This window comes from Pseudorca crassidens, chromosome 10 (genome assembly GCF_039906515.1).
Source record: "Pseudorca crassidens isolate mPseCra1 chromosome 10, mPseCra1.hap1, whole genome shotgun sequence".
Classification (NCBI taxonomy): domain Eukaryota; kingdom Metazoa; phylum Chordata; class Mammalia; order Artiodactyla; family Delphinidae; genus Pseudorca; species Pseudorca crassidens.
The window spans coordinates 95,726,276-95,750,728 of NC_090305.1; the positions used below are offsets into that span (position 1 = coordinate 95,726,276).

A 24,453-nucleotide genomic window follows, 5' to 3' on the forward strand; every position below is an offset into this window, starting at 1 on the left:
TGCTGATGGGAGGGGTAGCTTGAGGCATTAGGCAGAAGCCTGTGGTGTCCAGCAACCAGAGGATGATGCTGAAAGAGAGGAGGGGACAAAGGTGAATGTGATAACTATTCCTGGATGATTAAACGCTTATATGCACAAATACAACACATATGTTTACATTGGGGAAGCTGTGGAGGGCAGTAGTAAAAAACCAAGGTTTGGGAGTCAGACAGCCTACTCCCTGTGTGACTTTGGGGAAGTTACTTAACCTCTCTGTGCCTCAATTTTCTCATAAGTAAAAAAAGGTTCATTAATAGGATTTGATGAGGTAATGTACATAAAGAGTTTAGAGTAATGCCTGGCACATGGCCTGTACCCAATAAATGTCAGTAATTATTATTAGTTTTGGCATTATTATGTCAGTAATAATTATCAGCTATGCTGCTCCCCTAATTTGTTTCTGAAGTTTCATAAGACTGTTGACTCTGTATCAAGCAAACTTGACAGAAAGTTGGCAAATTCTAATGATTTTCTCCCTCCAAGATGGCAAAACTCGGGCAAAGAGATAAAAATGACTTGCCCAAGGGCTCAGAGGCTGCTCCCAAAATGGGGAGGGAGGCCGTTGAAGGCAGTTGTGATGGATTTCCCGAAAGACAAGGACTTAGTACACTTACAGGCTGGACTTGGAATCCAGGCTGCACTACTTAATTGACGGCGTCATCTTGGGAAGTTACTTGATTTCTTTGAGCCCTCAGTTGCGCGTCTGTCAAATAGGGATAATAAATATGCCTAGGGTTGTTAAAACTGATGACAAGTGCATGTGGGCTGGGCTCAAAATCAGTCTCCCCAATTATTATTATTGCTATTGCTGTTGTAGCAGATCCTATGCGGCAGTAGGCAGTGCCTGTCCGGAACACTGCGATGTGTTTTGGCTCACCACCATACTCCAGTGCCTGGCACAGCGCCTGGTACCCAGTAGACTCTGAGGAAACGTTTGAGGAATGAACGCACATCTTCTGAGGCTGACTTGCCCTCCCTGTAAAAGCCGCAGCCAGAAGCTTATAGCCAGGCATCACTTAGCAGTGAGTGAGCTGAAAGCCACCTTGTCCCTGAAGCCCCTGTCGGAGCTGCTGGAGGGCGCCCCGCCTGGACGCGCATCTTTGTATGAGCTTCTCTCTCCACAGCCCTTATTTTTCTGGTTTGCGGTTTATTTACTTAAGCATTTACAGCTCCCGGGAGCAGAGGGGCTGCCTGTAGCAGGGTCAGGACCGAGGTCGCGGTTTGTATTTATTTTCTGCCTCTCAATCTCAGCGCTGGCAAGTCACAACCCGGCTCCTTTATTTGTGCACCGAGAGGCTTGCGTTTCTTTACCTCCTGCGGGGCGAGGAAACACACAAGCAGCTCGGGCTCAGGAAAGTGTTCTCAAGCCACTTGCCTGTGTCCCCGCTTGCACTGCTCCCAGACTTAGTTTTCTGTGCAAACCCGAACAGGGCAGAGCAGATTAAATAAAGACAACCTCGCGCCTTTAATCCTTGACCGCAAACACTGGCGTTTTTGTGCCCTGGATTTCTGAAATTCTTGGCTCGGGGACTCAAAGCGGGGGAAGGGTGGGTAACAGCTTGTAAAAACTTCCCAAAGCAGAAATCCGAGCTCCTCCCCGCCCTCTGCTCCCAGTGACACCTGGATTCTAGGGAAAGGGGGCAGCCGAAGGAGGAGAGTCCCCAAGGGTTGGGGGCGCCCCCAGAGATGGTTTTGGGTCGCGGGCTCCAAACCCAGCCGCCTCTCAGACCCGAGCTCGTTTTGAAGCCCGGACTCTCGGCCGGACGCCCCTCCCTGTCCCGGCGTGCGTCTATTTAGAGCCCAGCCCGGGAGCCCATAGGATTCTGGGACTTGTAGTTCATCCTCCCTGCCCCAGGCGCCGCCGCGACCCCGGACTCGGACTACATTGCCCAGGGAGCTTCCCGGCCTATATAAGCTGCCAGGAGCCGCTTCTCAGTGCAGTAACCATGTGGATGAGCTGCTGAGGCGCTTCCTCAGGCTTGCTGGGGTGGGAGGAGAGGAGGAGGAGGTGGTGGTGGAGGAGGAGGCAGAGGGTGGAGAGAGAAAGCCCACGCCGAGAGGAGGTGTGGGTGTTCCGCTTCCATCCTCGCGGAACGAGCTCCCTCTTCGCGGACATGGGATTACCCAGCGGCTGCTAACCCCTCTCCTCGCCCTCCTCCCCCAAAGCGGCGTGGCTCCCCGGGCACCAAGGTAGCGGCTGGGGCCGGGCAGAGGGCGCGGGGAGTTGGTACTGTTCCCCCGGGGGCAGAAGTTTTTGCCTCGCTCTCTGGGAGTTCTTGGTGGATTTGCACGCACTTGCATGCATTTAGAGGTTCTTTTACAGAGGGCATTTTGGGGGGGTTCATCTGAGGTTAAAAAAATTCTGAACTCCATCGACTGGCTTTGAGGGCTGCCCATTCTGGATTGGAATGGCATTCCCCCAAGTTGGAAACTGTTGCAGCTGCTGCAGGAAACAGTTGTTTTGTTTTGTTTTGTTTTGTTTTTTGGGAGGTGTGTGCGGGGGTGTCCTGTGTGAGTCCGCTGCAGGAAACAATCTTTCTTAAAATGTAGCCGTCCCTCGTGCTGCACGGTTGGGAGAATAATGCGTGTACTGGGGCCCCAGTGGGGAGGTTTTAAAAAACGGAAGAAAACCCCGGGAGCGGTGAGGGATGAAGTGTGGACGAAGCTCACGCCCGATGAGGATACTTGGCCTCCGCTCTGGGAAACAAGTGCTTTGGGATCTGCCAAACACTTCGCTTAGTTTCAGCCCCTCGGCGCGTTCGAAGTTTGTGCGCACTTAGTCTCACCTGTCAGTTATATATTGGAAACAAATAAGCGAAGTTACCTGTAATCCTCACTTAAGTGATCCCACCAACCTACCTGTCAGATTTGGTGGTGGTGGTCGTGTGTGTGTGTGTGTGTGTGTGTGTGTGTGTGTGTGTGTGTGTGTTGCGGGGGCAGCGGGGTTGTCTCTCCAGGAAGGAGTCTAACGAAAGTGGAAGTGTGGAATTTGAAAATTTCTCTTAGGCACCCACATCTGGCCAATCTCATATTGTCTTCCTTCTTTCTCATTATTTAGGAGCTGACTACGGGGGGAGCCAGACTCGCACTCCTGGCTGGGCGTGTTTTGGCAACAGAGTGCCTGACCCGGGTCAGGTGAGTGTGGAAGCCTGAGAGCTGTAATCAATAAGGAGTTTTTGTCCTAAGCCTATTTAAGTTCCCTCTAAAGAGTCATGGAGATGGGGAGTAGGAAATAAAAGGAAACTTCATAGCTCAGTCTCCAAAATTTGTCACTGCCTTTGGTGAGGGCTTTAGGGAGCGGATGAGATCCAGAGGGCAGTCCTGCCTAGTACTTTTGGCCCTAGCTCAGAAGTGAAGCAGCCTGAAGGTTTATGAGAGGAGGGGAAAAAAAGAAAAACATTAAACGGACCAGTAGAAGGGATGCCCATTGGTGACGTGAGACTTGAACTTGCCAGGTGGTGTGCTGATGATTTAAATTCTGAAGGATTCAGTGTATTTCATCTGCCAAGATATGTAAGCGAAAATTATCTGCTTCTCTCTTTCAAAATAGTCACTTTCTTTTTTCTTACTGTGAACGTGTGTTTAATCAGAGTAGATTGGGTTCCAAGAAATGAAAGTGGTTGCTGGCAAACTGAAAGAATTAGAACTTTAAAAAGGGAAGTTCTTGAAACATAAGATAATAGCATCCAGCCCTTGACTTGAAGCCACTTGAACATCAAGGAATCTGGTGGATTCCTATGGTTTAGGTGCCTGTCATGGGATATGAGCTTAGAGCAGCATTTAACTGTAAACGCAAGCAGCTCCTATTTTTTTCCTCCCCAAATGTTCAGACTGCACTTCACGAGAGGGAGGTTTCAACGGGTGCACTTACATCCTCATTGCTGCAGATTTGAGCATCACAAGTTTTTTCTTCTGAAATGGTCAGGAAGAGGGTAAACGATAGGGTAATATGGGTGGGGGGCCTGGGTCTTCGTAACTTCTTTAACATTCTAAATATTTAGCTGTTCCCTGGGCTACAATCTTCGGGCTTTGCTAATTAGAAAAGAAAAGTCAGACATTTCATTATAGTAGTATTGTGCTTTTGTTTCCTGTTGATAAGCTCCTCAGGAGTGCTCGTGGAGTGGGAAGGATTTGGATGTGTGAGGTCTACTTCCTTCTTGGAGTTTTCTTGACTCGTATGGCTACGTGGGCACTCATAAGGCCAAGGATTGGGTTCAGGTCCCCTCTTCAGAGTAAGGTGCAGGCAGGGAGAAAGTGGTCTCTTCTCTGGTTGCTAAAAATAATAATGCCCATTAAGTACTTGTAAGCCAGGTCCAGAGCCATACATCACAGAAACCCTGTGAGTCAGGTACAGGTGAAGAAGCTGAGGTGCAGAAAGTGAAATCACTTGTCCGGTAACTAGCACCCAGTGGATGCAAGATATAACCCCAAGGTTTGGGACTCTGCTGCTTCCCACAAATGCATCTAGGTTTGTGGGGCGATAAGGGGGTACCTGGGAAAAGTGGTAAACTTATTGCTGTCGATGAATAACTTTTGCTTGTGTCCCACCAAACGATGAAGGAACAAAGTGACCTTGATGTAAGAAGAAAACGATGTAGCCATAGATGTAGGAATAAAAGACTGTGGCTATTTGAGGAGGTCTTAGGTGTTGTACTGAGTTCGTTTTGGTAAGCTGTGTGCTGCAAGTCTGCATGAGGAGAATAAAAGAAACCAAACCACAAGGAACGTTGCTTAAGTTCATCATTGGGTTTATCTCACACCTGAAATCCATCTTGATTGTCTACATCAAGGCATCTGAGCAGGTTACAAGAATCAGGTGTTTCTCCATTTGAATACTTCGAAAGTTTAAATTGCAGTGAGTCTAAACTGTGAAATGTTGATGTCTTTTCATGTATCCTTCAGTTTGCTTTGTGGCCAGTTGTGTAAGAACACTTTTCTTTTTCGTTTCTTTCGCTTGCGTGTGTGTGTGTTGAAAGTATAATCTGCTTTTTGAATAATTCAAATTGGAACAGAATATCCTATCAAGATTTCCTTATCAGGCAGGGAAAGTTCTTCATGCTCGTAATGAATTACTCCTGGCCTCCAGTTTGGTACTCATGGAAGTTGTTTGGGGTTGACAGTGGTGTTATCCATTTAAACACAGCGGTTGCCTTTTGGAGGGAGTTAGCACCTTTTCTTGAGGAAGGAGAGATGGAATGTTTGCTTAGAGAAGAAATAGGCGAACTAAAGACAGATCTGTTGCCTTTTATCTCAAAATATTTTCAGCTGAGGAAGACCGTAGTCTTAAAGAGAGAAAGAAACTTCTAATACAATGGTATACTAACAACTGACTTCCACAGCAAAAACCCAAATGGCTTTTTAGCTCATTTGTAATGATTTCATGGAAAATCTGATTTCTTTACAAGCAGCTCTTAAAAAACAAACCAAAATGAAGCAACAAACACCAAATTTGAACAACAGAAAAAAGTCAAAGAATTAAAATTAGGCCTGGAGTTAGGTTTTTAGGTCAAGCTGCTCTTGGGCACGTCTAATTAAGGAGTCTACCCAAGGCCAGTGCCCCATCTTTTTGCTGTTGGTTTGATCTTTTAAAATAAAACACATTGCTTTCACAGGCTCTTTCTTTAGTAACTGGAAGTACACGCGAGTTTTTAGTTCACTAAGTTTTTGCCCAGCTCTTTTTTTTTTCGGTACGCGGGCCTCTCACTGTTGTGGCCTCTCCCGTTGCGGAGCACGGGCTCCGGATGCGCAGGCTCAGCGGCCATGGCGCACGGGCCCAGCCGCTCCGCGGCATGTGGGATCTTCGCAGACAGGGGCACGAAGCCGTGTCCCCTGCATCAGCAGGCGGACCCTCAACCACTGCGCCACTAGGGAAGCCCTGCCCGGCTCTTTTGATGAAATGAATTAAGGCTTGAAGTCAGGGACAGGAATGACATAATTTCCATGATTCCTACCAATTGTCATAGTGTTTGTGGTTCTGAGGTTATTGCTAATGAGGATGAGCTGAAACCATCACCCACTGAGCTATTCCTCCTGTCAACTATGTCCAGGTTCCTCCCTAAACTGGACATTATTTAAGGCACTTGGTATGATAAATCTATTCTAGAAACTCTAATGCCTGTTTAAGTTGTGGTTCAAATATTTTATTCCTTCATTCAACAAACTTTGAGTACCTGCTGTGTGCCAGGGTGTGTTCTAGATGCTGGGGATGCAGCGATGAGAGTCCTATTCCTAAGAGGCTTAAATCCTAACTGGGGGTAGGCAGCCAATATAATAAGTAAGTGTTGTAGTGTGATACGTAGTAAATGCTATGGAGAAGAATAAAGCTGAGTGAGGGGTAACGGAAGACAACAGTGTTGGTGAGGAAGTGGAGAAATTGGGACCTTTGTGCACTGTTGGTAGGAATGTAAAATGGTGCAGCCACTGTGGAAGACAGTATGGCTGTTCCTCAAAAAATTAAATGTAGAATTACTAGGTAACCCAACAATTCCACTTCTGGGTATATACCCCAAAGAGTTGAAAGCAGGGATTCAAACATTTTTGTATACCCATGTTCATAGCAGCGTTATTCACTATAGGCAAAAGATGGAAACAACCCAAATGCCCATTGACCCATGAACGGATAAACAAAATGTGGTATATCTGTACAGTGGAGTATTATTTGGCCTTAAAAAGGAATGAAGTTCTGATACATGCTATAACATAGGTGAACCTTGAAAACATTCTATTAAGTGAAACAAGTCAGATGCAAAAGAACAAATAGTGTATGGTTCTGCTTAGAAGAGGTTTCTAGAGCATCAAGTTCTTAGAGACAAGAGGCAGAATAGGGGTTGCCCTGGGCGGGGCTGCTGGGGAATGGGGAATGTGTTTATTGGGTACAGTTTCCTTTTGGGAAGATGACAAAGTTCTGGAAATGGATTGTCGTGATGGTTGCAGAATAATGTGAATGTACTTAATGCCTCTGAATCATACACTTAAAAATGGCTAAAATGGTAAAATTTGTGTTATATATGTATATCTTGCCACAATAAAAAGAAAAAAATGATAACAGCAACAGAACAGTAAAGGGGATAAGGGAGTACTCTGGGAGATCAGGAGTCATGGAAGGTCTTTTTTTTTTTTCTTCTTTTGACTTCAGTCAGTCTCTTTTTATTTTCAGTTTGCGTTTTGTTATTTATACCTGCAATGCGAAAACGTTGTGATCAGTTTCTCATCTCTGTTTATGGTTGTGGTAATAGGGAAATCGATTGTTAATTGGTCAGCTCAAACTGTACTCATTTACCTATTATGCCTCCTTGTCTCTCTCTCTTATTTTTTTAAAAAATTTTTGTTGATTTGCCATGTTGTGTTAGGGAAGGGCTGTTTAACACGGTGGCATTTCAGCAGAGATCTGAAGGAAGTGGGTGGGTGAGCCATGTAGGTGTCTGGGGGGTGGATGTTCCAAAGGGCCAGAGCAGCCAGTGTAAAGGCCCTGAGATGGGAGCAGGTGGGGCCTGTTAGAGGAAGGACAAGGAGGCCAGGATGGCTGCAGCTGAGGGAGAGTGCCAGGTGTTCAGGTGGGAGAGGGAATCGGGAAGATTGTGCAGGGGCCAGGTGTTTGCCGGTATGCAATGATTTGTTTCCCCGAAGATTTGTAAACTTGCACAGAATTCTCTGGTTCTCGGCATCACTAAACCACCTTGTCCTTTCCAAAGAGGCTTTGGTGAGGCTGGCAGGATCACATACCAGCTTGGAACCTGCTGGGGGATAAAACCCAGATTTCTAGACTGTCTGGTTAATCACCTGATTTACTTGGGATTGTAATTCACTTCAGGAGGAAAGGCATCTTTGATAAAAGAGGTGAACGTACTGTTAGCTTGGATAACAAAACAAATTCTAAGAACCTAATGATATTCCTGGGGGTTTATCTTCAACACAAACCTTTTGTGCCCTGTGGCTACCCTGCAGTCTGTCTAGTCTCATTTTAAGGAATTACACAAAGAGCACTCATGCTCTGCTATCTAATATCCTTTGGGGATATGAAGTTCCTTCTAAGTGATTCTCCCTGATGAGTGGAGTGGACCCCTCAATGTGTACAAACGTGTAACAAAAATACATTTTGTTACTTATTGTGTAAGATGTACGTATTCAGTTGTAAAACCTTAGGAAATATAGGCAACAAAACAAAAGCAGTCACTTCCAATCCTACCATCTAAGATTAGGGTTTCAAACTTTCCCTCTATGTATAGACATATAAAAATTACACGTATGTTTAAATTTTGTGAAAAGGGACTCATACCTCCTGTTTGATTCCTTGCGTTTTGCATTCTATATTGTGAACATATTTTCTTCTTAATAAATAGACATCTGAGTCATTTATCCAGAGGGGCCTGTACGTTTGATGGGATTTCATTGGAATGAGGACATGTATGGAATCACTAGGGTAAAAAAAAAAAGTATATCATTCAGGTTTCATCACTGTCATAGAGTCCAGGTTTTCTCATTCAGTTTGTACTGTTTTTAAGAATGTAAAAAAGAGTGGATATGTGTATATGTATAACTGATTCACTTTGCTGTACACATGAAACACATTATAAATCAACTATAAATCAAAAAGAAATAAGGAGAAAAGAATAAAAAAAGAAAACGAAATGGAAGGTAAAACACTATTCAAATGTCAGTAACCACATTACAGGGGTAAAGCCTAGTTATCATGTATTTAAATAAAAAATTTCTCATTGGTTCTGCAAAGTAACCTAATCCCCTGAGGCGTTAGGGCCAGGCACTCTTTTGTTTGCACTTAACAGGAAAACTTTACTCTAGAAAATTGGAAATACATGAAGTAGTAGCGATCTTAGTATTATGAACCCCTCTTTACTCCTTACTCACCCTCCATGGTTATCAGTTCATGACCCATATTGTTTTATCCACATTCTCATATACTCTTCCCTCTCTTCTTGGATGGTATTGAAACAAATCTCAGATATACCAGTTCATCTATATTTTAGTATATATCTCTAGTATTGGGATTCTTTAAAAAAAAACAAACAATCACGATACTGTTGTCCATCTCAAGGGGAAAAAAAGCAAATTTTAAAATTGCATCTGTGTTCTCACTTCCTTAATTTAAATAAATTTATTATTTCAACATATATATAATAATAACAGATATGCATACTTCAGCAGTTTGTTTGAATTAGGAACCAAATAAGGTCGATACATTGCAAATGGTCACTGTGTCTTTTAATCTACGTATTTCCTCGACCCCTCTTTTCTTTCCATGCATTTTTTGGTTGTTATTAAAGAAACTGGGTGATATCTTTTCCTACAGTCTGCATTTTGCTGACTGCATCAGTGTGGTGTAGTTGAACATGTTCCTCTGTCCTCTGTATTTATTATATTTGTGTTTAATTTGATAGTTAGATGCAGAGGCTTCATCAGAGTCACGCTTTTTTTCCCCCAAGTCTACTGTGAGCTTCACTCACGGGCGTGTGTGGTATGTCTGGACATGCTTTCTTGTGATTAGCATCCAGGGATGCTGATTGCCTCAATCCATTAGTTCAGCTGGACTTGTAACACTCCTAATTCTATTTCTGGTTCATTTATTAGCTGGAATATTTTATGACATGAAATTTCCTCCACTTAGTGTTTGGTTTCCTGGGGTAAAGTTTCATAGATATAAACAAAAGACAGGATCAATACTTGAGTCTCTCTCTGTGTTTTATCAGTTTTCAGAAATAACACGTTGATCCCCTTGCATGATCCATGGCAATGGATCTCAAGTGGGGGACATTGGACGATATCTGGGGACATTTTTGGTTGTCACAACTGGGGAGAGGGTGCTACTGGCATCCAATGGTTAGAGGCCAGGGGTGTTGCTAAATAGCCTTCCATACATCTCACAGCTCTCCAACCCAGAATAATCCATTCCAGAGCATCAGCAGTGCCACTGTTGAGAAACCCTGTACCGAGATGACCAACGGGTATGGTCTTTTAATATCATTATGAACTCATGGCTTTAGACGTATTTTCTATGTTTCATTTTGTGTAGTCATCCTTACTGATGTTCAAATTGTCCATCTCTGCTCAGAGAGAGGCTACTCACGTTGATTCAAAAGACACAACCCCAGTGGTCTTAGACTTCCTGCTTCTTGTATGACAAGATGTTCCAGGCTCATCTTCTATATTTCTTGACGCAGACCTGAGTTCAGTCTTTTCTCCAAGAAGCCCTAGTTCTTTTGAGTGGGAGATGGTACTTAGAGAGCTGAGCTCAGGGCCAGATAGGTACTCTTCTCACTCTCATCCTGTGGGTCAGAAAATAAATTAAAATGAAGGAAATGTGAAACCTGAACATTTTTCATGAAAGCTTGTCCAGAATGTAATCGATACATCCTTGCCTTTGAAAAAAAAATTCTGAACATACTCTTTTTTTTGTGTGTGTGTGTGTGTGTGTGTGTGTGGTACGCGGGCCTCTCACTGCTGTGGCCTCTCCCGTTGCGGAGCACAGGCTCCCGACGCGCAGGCTCAGCGGCCATGGCTCACGGGCCTCGCCGCTCTGCAGCATGTGGGATCTTTCCCGGACCGGGGCACGAACCCGTGTCCCCTGCATTGGCAGGCGGACTCTCAACCACTGCGCCACCAGGGAAGCCCTGAACATACTCTTAACTTTTCAAGTTGGTCTCAGTTTTAGCTTTAGTAGGCTGGGGTTAGGATGTAGGAGTTCTCCCCAGTCAAGCAGGAATGTTACTCTTGTTCTATAGCCATGCTTTTCAAACTGTGTGGCAGGCCATTAAGAAGTTGTGAAATCAGTTTGGTGGACCTTGATAGATGATTTTTTGATAAAGTAGACCAGAATAGAAAACGTCACAGTATATCACATGGATACTTAAGAGAACTGTGTATGCTGCAACAACTTTTCTCAATCTTTCTCTCTCTCTCTCCCTCCCCCCCCCGGACACACACACACAGAGTAAACATTGGATTGTAAGTTCAGTGTATTTCTTACTGTGGGTCACAGCCAAAAATTTGAGAAACCTTGTTCTACATCTTTACTACTCCATTTGTGGTCACCAGACCAGCATCAGTGGCTTCAAACTGAGAGCTTGTTAGAAATGCAGACTCTCGGGTCCCACCCCAGATCCACTGAAGCTGAAACTGCGTTTTAGCAAGGTCCCCAGGGGGTTCTTAATGCGTGTGAAAGTGTGATATCTGTGCTGGAGGGTGCTTGCCCCTGTGCTTTTTCAGAACTTTTTTTTTTTTCCCCCGGTACGTGGGCCTCTCGCTGCTGCGGCCTCTCCCACTGCGGAGCACAGGCTCCGGACGCGCAGGCTCAGCGGCCATGGCTCACGGGCCCAGCCGCTCCGCGGCCCGTGGGATCCTCCCGAACTGGGGCACGAACCCGTGTCCCCTGCATCGGCAGGCGGACTCTCAACCACTGCACCACCAGGGAAGCCCCCAGAACTTATTTTTATAGTTTGTTTTTTCATGGCTAGCTGTCACCTCTTGAAACTGACCTTTGTACTTTCCCCTAGCAGCCTTCTCATGTTCAATTAAGAGGAAAGGTAGGCGAAATCACCAACTAAGGTGAGGGTATAGAAGTCTGGCAGGATTCTTCCAATCCAAGAACATGGTATATCTCTCCATCTGTTGGTATCATCCTTAATTTCTTTCATCAGTGTCTTACAGTTTTCTGCATACAGGTCTCTTGTCTCCCTAGGTAGGTTTATTCCTAGGTATTTTATTCTTTCTGTTGCAGTGGTACATGGGAGTTTCCTTAATTTCTCTTTCAGATTGTTCATCATTAGTGAATTGGGAGGTTGGGATTGATATGTATACACTGATGTGTATAAAATGGATGACTAATAAGAACCTGCTGTACAAAAAAATAAATAAAATAAAATTTAAAAAAATGGTTATGAAGAACCTAGGGGCAGGACAGGAATAAAGATGCAGCCATAAAGAATGGAATTGAGGACACGGGGAGGGGGAAGGGTAAGCTGGGACGAAGTGAGAGAGTGGCATGGACATATATACAGTACCAAATGTAAAATAGATAGTGGGAAGCAGCTGCATCGCATAGGGAGATCAGCTTGTGCTTTGTGACCACCTAGAGGGGATAGGGAGGGTGGGAGGGAGGGAGACGCAAGAGAGAGGAGATATGGGGATATATGTATATGTATAGCTGATTCACTTTGTTATAAAGCGGAAACTAACACACCATTGTAAAGCAATTATACTCCAATAAAGATAAAAAAAAAAAGTCTGGCAGGATTCTCTCTGATAAAAATGAGAGCTTTCATGCTTACATTGAGGGATTTTTTTAAATTGGCTGTTCGGATAGAGGTAGAAAGAGACCAAAATCTACATGTAAAGCCTACTAAGGATTGTGAAGCCACAGACATACAGAAAGCTGCATTTTAGCCTGTTGTCAGACACTTTGAGGAAGTTACGTTTTATAATGTTCTATGACCCTTCAAGTCAGCAGAACTTCTGGACTGCTTGGTATAGCGTTGCTCATCAGAAAAAGATGAACAGAAGAAAAAAATATCACAGCCTCCAAATTCCTCGGTGTCCGTTTGCATTTCAGGAGCAGCTCTCTTTGGGAAGTGATTTTGTTTTGCAAAAACAGCTTGAAAAGCTCCTCATACCCCCTTCACATGCACATATTTCTGAACAGAAAAAGCGTACAAAAACACCTAGACTTGGGGACATTCATGTACTTCCCAGCCACGTGTGTGATCATGTTCTGTCTCTGTACCTTTGCACGTGTGCTTTCTGCCTGCCGACCCCATCCTCATCCCCTCTGTATCCACCTTGCCAAGTGCTTCTCTTCCCAGCCGGGTCTTCTTCTTTCTGGGAAACCTTTCCTGAACCTTAAAAGTCTTTGTCATCTGAATCGCCGTGACACTTCGTATCTATAGACCTTTTTGATTTTTCCCTCGTAGGAGTACCTGGCACATAGTAAGTGCTCACAGATACTCATGAATGAGGTTATTTATCTACGTTTTATCTCCCATTGAAGTCTGTAGGCTACTTCTTCATCTAATTTTTTGTACCCCTGTCCCAGTGACCTATTTCCTGAGTTGGCCTGTTGCTTTGCCCGTTTGCCGTGGAGAATGAAGTGAGAACCGGGTAGAAAGGTCTTCAGCAGTTCCTCATGGTTGCTTTTGAGGTGCTTTCTCAGCACAGCTCTCTGGAGAGCGTTCGGCTTGGAAAGTTGGTGATGGTTACTGAGAGGGAGTGGAGGTAGGAATGTGGTAGTGAATGAGCTGCTCTCAGGTTGAAATGGTGTTGTCCTGCTGAGCCGCAGGATGGGGACTCCCGAGAACTGGGTGTTGCCTGCGTGTTCAGTCCAGGCAAAACATGTAACATACGTGCATCTGTTTCCTCTTCTGTAGAATAGGTATAAAAATACCTGCTTTGGGGCATTGCTGCCAAGTTGTAGAGAATAATAGATGCTAGCCAAAGGTCTCAGATCAAAACAACCAGGCCTCTCCAGCGGGGTGATTTGGTCCCCCAGGGGCCGTTAGGCAGTGGCTAGAGATGTTTTTTTTTTTTTTTGTCCTCACAGCTGAGGGGAAGAGGGTGCTAGTGGCACCTAGTGAGTTGAGGCCAGGGATGCAGCTAAACATCCTACAGTGCACAGGAATGGTCCCCCACAGCAAAGAATTTTCTGCCCCCCAGTGACAGTAACCCTGAGGCTGAGAAAGCCTAGAGTGTTTTTCCCAAACTTAGTGAGACTTTTCTCTCTCTCTGAGGATATTAACCTAACGTGCTTTCTAAAATTATTTATTTATTTATTTTTTTGTGGTTCAGACTATGGGGGCGCGGAGGGGAGTCTTCTTAGGTCGGGACTGACTTTAACTTTTTAACAAAACAAACACCCTCCCCATCCCTCCAAGCGTTGGTCTTGGTTCCTGGAGCCCTGTGGTCTGCAGGCTTTGGCCACCAGTTGGTTTGTGTGACCTCCAAGAAGTCACTCAGAGGATGTTTGTTTGTTTCCACCTACAAAATGAGGACTTTTGGCTAAATGATCTCTCCCCACCAAATGTAAAGTGCTCTGACTGCCAACTTTGATGGGCTTCTCTTACGTTGGCCTTTAGGAGTAGGCCAGGAGCACGTGTCATACTGACATCTTTTCTGAGAAATAACTCTGTAGACCATGTACCTGTTTCAAGAGTAGCTTATTTAGCGGATGTGTTTGTGAAAAGGCAAGCAGTTTATCTCTGTGTGTGTGTGTGAGATGTCTAAAAGGAGCAACAGTTTAAACCAGAGGATCGCTCCGAACTTCAGATTTACGATTATTATTTCTGAGATTGTAACAGAGGGCCCTGCTTAAAGTTGAAACTTCTGAATTGATGACTTTCTTTGCCACTGGCTGAAAACGAAAGCAGAATGCGATCTTCTGAGCTCCAGAGAGAAGTGCTTTGTGCAGTCAAATAAATTATCTCTTGATGGGGACGCACTGCATTTCTGAGGACAGTCTGATTACACTCTAGAGGAACCAGAAGGCAAGGAGGGGGCTGCACAGAGACGTGGATGGCAGTGGGGGTGGGAGCATCTAGCCGGGTGTCCGACTGCAAAATGTGCTGCTGCTCGTCCTCGTTTCACAACGAAGATGATATCGTCAAAGTGTCTTTGCTCAAAGGAAGTTCCAGAATTAACCGTGAGAGTCCCCAGTAAGCAGAGACGGTTAGAAAGAGAACCTTTTCTCCTTCTGTTGGCAGAGTCAACCATGAAAAGGATGGGTTTTCTCTCCCCCGTATTTACAGCCGTGTTACCATATATGTGCCTGGGCTAGGGCGTCTTACTGAGGCGTGTGCTTCTCTGGAGGGAGTGTCCTTGGCCTCCAGCCAGGACATTGATCAAATGCTGGCAGCTCTTCCTTTTCCTGGGCATACTCTTGTTTTCCCTCTAAAAGGCCTCGTGGTTTTGCCTGGCTTTGCCCACCGGGGGCTGCTTGACCTAAAAGTGAAGTGATGCCATTTTGTGTTGGTGGCGGCTATGGTCCCCCCCGTGTGTCCCCTCCCAAGTCCCTGAGGTCTCTTGGACCTCCAGGCACTTGTAAGTCTCTGTGCATAAGCCCGCTTCTTTGCAGCCTAACTTTAAAGGGTGCTTTATGATTTCATTCTTTTTAAACAGTCATTTTTAAAGCGAGCAGCAATAAAACCAGCGCTGAAAGACTTTGGCGAAAGCCCTTTGTTTTGTAGGGGCTGGAGGTGATGTGGCTATGCCAAGAAAGAGCAGGAAAAGCTGATGGATTTCCATTGGCTACGTTTTTCAGCAGAAGAATGACTTTCCAAGCGTACGGTGCTTTCAGGCCAAGTAGCAAAACTTGGGGTTCCATAGGTGTCGTGCAGTCATCTATTCTTCACTTGGCGGTGCTTGGGTGGTTTGGGTCTTACTTGGGGAGAACATTCTGTAGGAGTTGGTGTTGGCATGTTCAGGTAAACGCATGTCACAGTGTGTCCCTTGTCTGCATTCATTGGGACTTGCTGGTTGATAGACTGATCTTCAACTGATCATAAGCCCATAAGCCCTCAATACGAGTAGCTTATGAGAGCAGAAAAGAGAGCAGATCGGAAGGTAGAATAACAGCACACAGGAATGTTTCCTGTGTCTTGTCTCCTGTGTGCTAAGTCCGTTATTTCCTTTCTTTGTGTTTAATCCTCAACACAACTTTATGAGATAAACTCTCAGGATCCCCATTCTGCAGATCAGTAGTTTGAGGCCCAGAAAGAGTAAGTGCCTTGGTCAAGGTTCCGGACTTCCCATCACAGTTATAATAAAAGCCATGCATTTTACCCTTGTGAAGTCCCACTGGCACAGGCTTCTCTTTTCTCTGACCTTGCCCAGTACTTTCTTCCTTTCCCCATGAATTCTCCCGACTTTGCACTGGTTTTCTGTTTCTTGAACTTGCCAAGGCCCTTTTTTGCTGTAGGGCCTTTGTACTGGCTCTTTGCTCTGCCTAAAATGCCCTTCCGCCTGATTTCTTTTGCATGACTGCCTCTGTCTTGACTTTCAGGTCTTATTTACATGTCTCAACTTGTTCCCTGACCAGCCATAACTGATATGATTGGGTGACAGTTTTAATTCTCGGCATAGTACTTATCATTGTCTGACTTGATTGTTTTATCTTTTTTGTTTGTTTCCTGTCTTCACTAGAATATGTGTATCATGAGAGCAGGGACCAGGACTGTCTTATTTGACCTACATCCTCGGCACCTGGAGTAGGGGTAATACATAGTAGGTACTCAATGTGTCCAATAAAAAGGATTTAAGTTTCGAATCAAGGGGTCCTCTCTAAAGCCCTGGCTATTAAGTTGTATGGTTTGCATTTTAATCCTATTCTATTCAGTTTTTTATATTTATATGATATGAGTCCTAAGTACACGACCAGACAGTGCCAGAGTAAATCTTAAAGAAAATTTGTAGCAGCAGTTTTTTCAAACTGTTGGGCCTCAAGAGCTCTTTACATGCTTAAAAATTACTGAGGACCTCAAAGAACTTCTGTTGACATGAGTTATACCAATCTGTATTTATCATATTCAGAATGAACCCTGAGAAAATTAACACAGAAAATATAAGAAATAGACCTATTGCATATTAACACAGTAACATATATTTTTAATAGACAATAACTATGTTTTCCAAAACAAAAAAAATTCAGTGAGAAGAGTGGCATTGTTTTACATTTTTGAAAATTGCTTTGAGATCTGGCTTAATAGAAGATACCTGGACTCACATACCTGCCTCTGCCTTGAGTCTCTTGTGACATCACATGTCTTGCAGCCTCTGGAAAATTCCACTGTACATGTATGACAGACTGAGTGAAAAGGCAAATGACACCTTGATGTTCGTATGAAAATAGTTTTGACTTTGAAGATTCTCCAAAAGGGTCTTGGGAGCTCCCAGGGGTACCATTAAGAGCCACTGGCTTATAGGATAGGTAGGTAATTTGGAAGCTTGCATGGTGGCATGGAACATTTGGGAGAGGAAAGCTTTCTGTTCGGAAATATATGCATGTTAATGCGTTTAAGCTGTTCTTGCAGAACAAAATTGCTGCGCAGCTAAAGCTCCTCCTGCATTGCAAAGGAACACTGAGAACTTGGAAGCCAATGGTACTTGTGTTCATCTTTTTCAGATGAGCAGGATTACACCAACCAGTCCAGGAGTTCTGCAGTGGGAGGGGTCATTAAAAAATGGTAAAGCGCAGGTTCCTCTCCTCTCCATGTCTGAAAACAGTCACTTCAAATGCAACTTCCTTAATGGCTGTTACTCTACAACCCCTTACATTGGTGGTTCTTGCAACTGTTGGCCTTGGATGAAGTTGTGTTCTGTGATAGAAATTAGATTGTCTCGAAGCATTATTTTCCTCGGGTTCTGTCACAACTAGTGTTAAAAGCATCAACGTGGAAGCTATTAGAAGTAGATGAGGGAAATTCCTGGCGGTCCAGTAGTTAGGACTCTGCACTTCCACTGCAGGGGGCATGGGTTTGATCCCTGGTTGGGGAACTAAGATCCCACATGCCTCGTGGCATGGCCAAAAAGAAAAGTAGATGAGGTATTCCATGTTAGTCAGTTTAAGTGTTTAAGTAGGGTAAGTGAGTGCAAATCCAGGTCTCTGGGGAGTATTTTGCATGTGTCTTGGGTGATGTATACAATTGTCAACATTAAAGTAAGTGGGTGGGAAAACACATGGGGCAGTTGGTCATCAGGAAGTGGGTGATGCACCAGGGACAGGCATGACAGGGGTCTTCAGTGCCTGACACCAGGGCTTGGAAGGGCCGAATTTAAGAGGGCAGTGTCAGTGGGTTTCTTTTTGTCCCCTGATTACTGAAAGTCAGACTGTTCAGCCCTAAGGGCCAGGTGGCTTCATCTTAATGAAATACAAGAGGCTTGCTTCTACATGTTAATAAAAATGTGTGAGTCTGTGGTTTTGGGGTCTATTCACTGCCATAAAGTAATGATTCTGATTTCTTCCCTTGTTCGTCCACCCTTGAGGATTAAGTGATACCTTAGTTAACTTCTTGGTTAATGAAAGTGTTCTAACTTGGTCTCATTTCAGGAGTTGCTAACTTTTAAATTCTGAATTGTGTGTAGGCGAAAGTTGAGGTTTTTTTTTTAGAAAAACGAATATAATGCAATTAGTTAAGTATGTGCAGGAAAAATAGATGGGAAAAATGACAATCAGTGAGGTTCTGCCACAAAGCTTTTAGCAAAAAAAAAAAAAAAATTGGATTTCTTTCCTGTCTTGAGCTGTTTAAAATGAAATGAACATAACTTCTTTTTCCATGAGGCTGTGCTTTAGCCTGTCTTCACACCCAAGTGGAAGAGGTTCTAAATATTGAATTATCATTCCTTTGAAGAGGTTTCCACCCTCCACCCCCGCCTTCCAGCAGGGGCCTGGTTTGATGTTAGAAGAAGGGAAAGTGGAGATGAAGTCTGGCTGTCTTGGGTATTTTGAATCTGGGGGCTGAGAAGCAGTACCTTGGATGACTTGTCCTGCTGTCGGCCACTTAACGGGCCTGCAGAGGACTGAAACATTTCTGGGAACTTTGTTTATTTGAGTGTGTTTCCAGCAGTGCTGACAAAGTAAGAAGGATCTATCCAATAGAAGAATCACAAGTTATGGACAGAAGTGAGTGAAGACTTTGAAGGAAGAAAAGGGAACGTCTTCATTTCAGTCTCACTTGAAAATAAAAAAGTGAGCCCTTAGTAAGGGCCAGGTACTGGGCTGAGCACTTGGTGTGGATTATCTGGTTCTCCCCTCATGATGACCCTGCGAGATAGGAAGGGTGTTCACCGCACCTTTTTTTTTTTTGCGGTACGCGGGCCTCTCACTGCTGTGGCCTCTCCTGTTGCGGAGCACAGGCTCCGGACGCGCAGGCTCAGCGGCCATGGCTCACGGGCCCAGCCGCTCTGCGGCATGTGGGATCTTCCCGGACCGAGGCACGAACCCGTGTCCCCTGCATCGGTAGGTGGACTCTCAACCACTGCACCACCAGGGAAGCCCCCACCCCACCTTTTTTTATATGCACGAGGGAGTTGAAATTCAGAAGTTATGTAAATTGCTTAAGAACACACAGCAGGGCTTCCGTGGTGGCGCAGTGGTTGAGAATCTGCCTGCTAATGCAGGGGACACGGGTTCGAGCCCTGGTCTGGGAGGATCCCGCATGCCGCGGAGCAACTAGGCCCGTGAGCCACAACTACTGAGCCTGCACGTCTGGAGCCTGTGCTCCGCAACAAGAGAGGCCGCGATAGTGAGAGGCCCGCGCACCGCGATGAAGAGTGGCGCCCGCTTGCCACAACTAGAGAAAGCCCTCGCACAGAAACGAAGACCCAACACAGCCAAAAATAAATAAATAAATTAATAAACTCCTACCCCCAACATCTTCTTAAAAAAAAACAAAAAACAAAAAACACACAGCAGCTAACTGATGATGCTGGGATTTGAATCCAGGTGTTCTGAGTCAGTGTTTCTAGCCTTTCTGGACATATTAAGGGATGGTCAGTGGGAGAGGGGTACTTCTTTTCAGGGATGGAAGTTAGATATTTTGTTTCTGGCTCTCCAGATTTCTTATAGAAATCTGTTGAAAAGGGCCAGCAGGCCTGTATTCTCCATTCTTGATCCAACAGTATGAACTTGGCTTTAATTAGTTTTAGGAAAACAGCCCCCTAAAAACCAGTGTAATTTCTTTTAGGCAGCAGACAAGTTGATACTGTAGTACGTTGAACCCAAGTTCGACTGCTTGCCGTGTCCCAGGCACTGTACTAGGGACTGGGAGGCAGTGGGGAAGAATAATTTTGCTGTTCTTACTCTCATGGACTCACAGTCTAATGGTGAAGACAGGTAAACAAGCAACCAAGTGAACAGGTGATTTTAGGACAGTGGTAGTGGGCCCAGATGGGGTAATTGGGGTGCTATATAGAGAAGCGTATTGCCAACATATAACCCAGATTTGGGGAGTCCGAGAGGGCCTCCCAGAGGCAGTGACATCAAACTGGGACTGTAAAGGTGACTGGGAGTTAGCCACAGGGGGTGGTGGGGAGGCGAGGGGAGGAGTGTCAGGCAGCAGGAACGGCATATGCCAAGGCCTGGGGAACAGGGAGGCATACAGCATGTTGGGGAATCTGGAAGAGTTCATCATGGCTGGAGTGTAAAAGCAGTGTGGAGAGTACAGAGAGACGAGGAAGGAGAGGTAGACAGGGACCAGATTATGGAGAGCCCTGAAGAGATTTGGGAAGGTTTTAAGTAGAGGAATGACATGGTCTGGTTTATGCTTCTAGAAGGTCATACTGGCTGTGCGTGTAGAATAGATGCAGGGAGAAAGACAGATTCAGAGAGATGAATAGGAAGGGTTTATGGAGCCCACTTGAGAAATGGTAATGGCTGCAGTTGGGTGGGGGAAGAGGAGTTCAAAAGAATTGGGGGAGTCAAGAAATATATTAAAGCTTAAACTCTGTAAGATTTGATGCCCATTAAACTTCTTCATTCATATATTTGACATACTTACTAAGCACCTACCATGTGGTAGGCACTGGTGATGGGAATGCAGTGGGTATGCAAAACAGATCCCAGACAGATCTGGGATTTAAGTAGGGCAAGGGATGAGATAGGGATGCGTGTATTCTAGGCCCAAGGGAACAGCATGGGCAAAGGCCCTGTGACAGGGAAAAGGAGAGAGGGGAGACAGGAGATGTCACCAAACTCTGTGGAGGTAGATGATGTGAGTATGGAGGAGGAGAAGCGGGTTGGGCAGACAGGTGAGTTTTTTTGGTACATTGAGATGCTGTGGGCATTTAGGAGCTGAATCCCAGTAGCTCTTGGTCATGAGACAGATTTGGGAATCCTCATCCTGGAGAAACCACTGGAGCCAGCAGAGTGGACAAGATGACCAGGCAGGTATAGAAAAGGCAAAGAGCAGCACAGATTCTGTGACCATGGATTTGGAAGGCCACCACCTCTGGTTTCTCTTCTCCAAGGAGATCTCTGAATTGGTGCATTTTTTTTTTTTCAGGCTTTACAGTGTTCTTTATATTTGTGGAAAGCTTGGTATGTCTGCTTTTCTGTGAACTCACATTGATTTTTTTAATTGAAGTATGATTCACATACGAAAAATGATAACCCTTTTAAAGTATACAATTCAGTAGGACTTCCCTGGCAGTCCAGTGGCTAAGACTCCGTGCTTCCACTGCAGGGGGCACGGGTTTGATCCCCGGTCTGGGAACTAAGATCCCACATGCCATGTGGCACGGCCAAGGGAAAAAAAAAGTATACAATTCAATGCTTTTGAGTATTGAATTGGCGCATTTTTATTCCCACCTTGCTTACCAATAGAATCCGACATCCCTTTTCTTTATAGTTTGCTCAGGGAACAGTTTCAGAGGACAGTGAATTGAAGCTGGGCCAGCAGGTGATGTGAGGCTCAGCAAAGCCACCACGGCTCCATCTGCCTGAGGATGTCACAGAGGCAGTAGTAATCCACCTTTCTCCACCGTGGTCGAGCCTCCCTGGGGGGATCCTGTTTTAGAAGGTGCATCAGCTGGTTAGAGCAGTGGTAGGAGGCGGAGGTGGTCTAGAGATGGCTTCTGTAGATTGCATGATTTACTTCCTGCAGAGTACTTTGGTGGGTGCTTTATAAACACAATCGTATTGAGCCCCTGACCACCTGCTGAGGGAGGTACTCCTACTATCCCCCTTTTATAGATGGGAAAAGCGAGGCTTGGGGAAGTTATGGATCTGGCCTGAAGCCGTGCAGTGATGAGCTGGCAGAGCTGGGGTTGGAACCCTGGCTCTTGAGGCCAGGTGCTGTCAGGAACAGGGGAGGATGCTGATGCTTTGCAATCAGAAGCCATGTCTTAAGGAGAAATCAGATAGGGAGCATTCACGTATTCAGAGGTCTTTGAGCATCAGAAGACAGATCAATAGGAAAAATTCTGGGAGGCGTTTGTCCTTGTGTCGGGGGGGACGAGGTCAGGAGTGTCTTCTGACTAGGCTGTTTGAACCTAGGGTAGACCTCATTGCCAGGTGTTCAAGCAGAAGCGCAGACTATACCTAGGCGAGATGGGGGGTGGGATGGGACGGGGGGAGTTCTATTATTGGGCAAGAAATGGAATTACAGGCTTTGCAGGGTTGCTTCCGCCATTTATTCTATGATTCTGTGTATTTGGAAAGGCCAGAATGTTCTGTGGTTGGGAGTTGAGTATAATTCTGCATTGTTCAGCTTTTTCTCAAGGGGTGAATTAGGGAGGATAATTATCTTCCCTAAAGTGAAATGTATCATCATGGGTCATACAGGAGTTCATTTGTTGATACCCAGCTGACTTTTTATGCAGGGGATCCTTTCCTTTGCTGAGTTTAAATTTTTAAAAAATTTATTAATTTTCCAGTTTTATTGAGATACTTGACATATAATATTGTATAAGTTTAAGGGGTACAACATAATGATATATGTATATTTTGTGAAATGATTACCACAATAAATTTAGTTAATATCTGTCTCCATACATAGTTAAAACATTTTTTCCTTGTGATAAGAACTTTTAAGATCTACTCTCTTAGCAACTTTCAAATATACAATACACTATTGTTAACTGTAGTTGTCATGTTGTACATTATATGCCCAGAACTTACATAATGAACAGAGAAAGTTTAATATAAAGAATTCTTTTTATTTATTTATTTATTTTTTTGCGGTATGCGGGCCTCTCACTGTTGTGGCCTCTCCCATTGTGGAGCGCAGGCTCAGGGGCCATGGCTCATGGGCCCAGCCGCTCCGCGGCATGTGGGATCCTCCCGGACCGGGTCACGAACCCATGTCCCCTGCATCAGCAGGTGGACTCTCAACCACTGCGCCACCAGGGAAGCCCCTTTTTATTTTTTAAATTGAGTTATAGTAAATTTATAATATTATATAAGTTTCATTTATACAATATAGTGATTCATAATTTTGAAGCCCAAGAATCATCCAGAATTCCACCTCACCTCATTAAAAAAATAATGAAAAATAGCTAGCATTGAGCAGTGAAAGTCCGCCAGCCCCTGTACTGGGCACTTTGCATGTACCATTTCATCTATTCCTCAACTCCTTGAAGTATATATTATCCCCATTTTACAGATGGGGAAAGGAAAACAGAGAGGTTTAAGTGCCCTGGATGACAGTGGTGGACTAAAAATAATAGTTAGTAGGCCAAGAGACAGTTGGAGCTCTGGAGCTGACCACCTGGGCTTGTTTTCATAGATGTCTGGTGACCAATTCAGAGTTTGTTAGCAAAGAGCCCTAGGTGTCCATATAGTGTTTGATGTACCAGGGTCATGCAGCTGAACTGCAGGTTGGCCCTGGCTCTGTTTTTCCCTTAGGTGATCCCCAGCCACTGTGTGAGTGACACAGGAGCCCTGGGTACAGCTGTGAAGAGATTGCAGGCACAAGTGGTCCAGGATCAGATAAAGAGGCAGGCTCTCCCACCCTGCTTCTAAACAACAGGAAGTCTTCCATAAGATTGCTCCCAGGCCATGGCACCGGCTGACTTTCCACCTCCTCCCCTCCAGGCCCCAGAGGCCTGTTCTGTTGACTATCGTGGCCATTGTTTTTACTTCCAGGACATCAGTGATGATTGCACCAGAACCTCTCCTCCCCTCCCCCCCCTCCCCCTCCTCTGCCTCCTCCCCTCCTCCTCCCTCTTCTCCCCTCCTCCCCTCCCCCTCCCCTCCTCCCCTCCCCCTCCCCTCCCCTCCTCCCTCCCCTCCTCCCCCTCCCCTCCCCTTCCTCCCCTCCCCCTCCCCAACTCCTCCCCATCCTCCCCTCCTCCTCCCCCTCCTCCCCCTCCTCCCCCTCCTCCCCCTCCTCCCCCTCCTCCCCCTCCTCCTCCTCCTCCTCCCTTTCCTCCCCCTCCCTCGCCCTTCTCCTCTCCCTCCACTTGACTAATGGTAGGTGACAGGAAACCTCCAAAGATTTCCAGCCAGACCAGGGAGGCTCTGCCTGGTCCTTTGTGACGGTACTTATTGTTTGAGACTCTGGGGAAGAATCTGTCCCTGCCCTCGCCTCCCCCCCGCCCCCGGCCTTTTTTAAATTGGGACCCCTGGCAGATTGCTCAGTAGAGGATCATTAACTGTGTGGATGTATTGGCCTGCGTTTTCTGGGGGAAATGTAAAGTATGCCTAAAGTTTATTAGTTCAACTATCTACTTAATAAGCATGTTGATGAGGAAGAAGATACTTAAATTTTTTCCCTATCAAAATATTATGTGGCGATGGTAGAAAAATTAGGAAATACCAAAGTAGAAAAATGAGCAAATAGAATTGTGCACATAAAAGAAAATCAGTTCTCCATAGTCTTGTCACCCAAAGAATAAGAATGGTTAACATTTTAATCCATGTTCCAGGTATCACCATTGAACAGTTCTGTTTACCAGTCATGTAGACCAGGATTATAACCT

The 24,453-nt window shown here is 45.2% G+C and overlaps 1 protein-coding gene across 6 annotated transcripts in view; it reads left to right on the forward strand.

Moving 5' to 3' along the window:
* Positions 1-1,990: 1,990 nt before the first annotated feature.
* The window catches only part of ITPR1 (inositol 1,4,5-trisphosphate receptor type 1), a 319,623-nt gene continuing 297,160 nt past the window's right edge, over positions 1,991-24,453 (forward strand). For all 6 annotated transcript variants that reach the window (XM_067755266.1, XM_067755267.1, XM_067755270.1 and 3 more), the window contains exons 1-2: positions 1,991-2,229; positions 3,098-3,174. The gene's annotated coding sequence lies outside the window, so the exon portion shown is untranslated. The remainder of the gene's footprint in view (positions 2,230-3,097; positions 3,175-24,453) is intronic.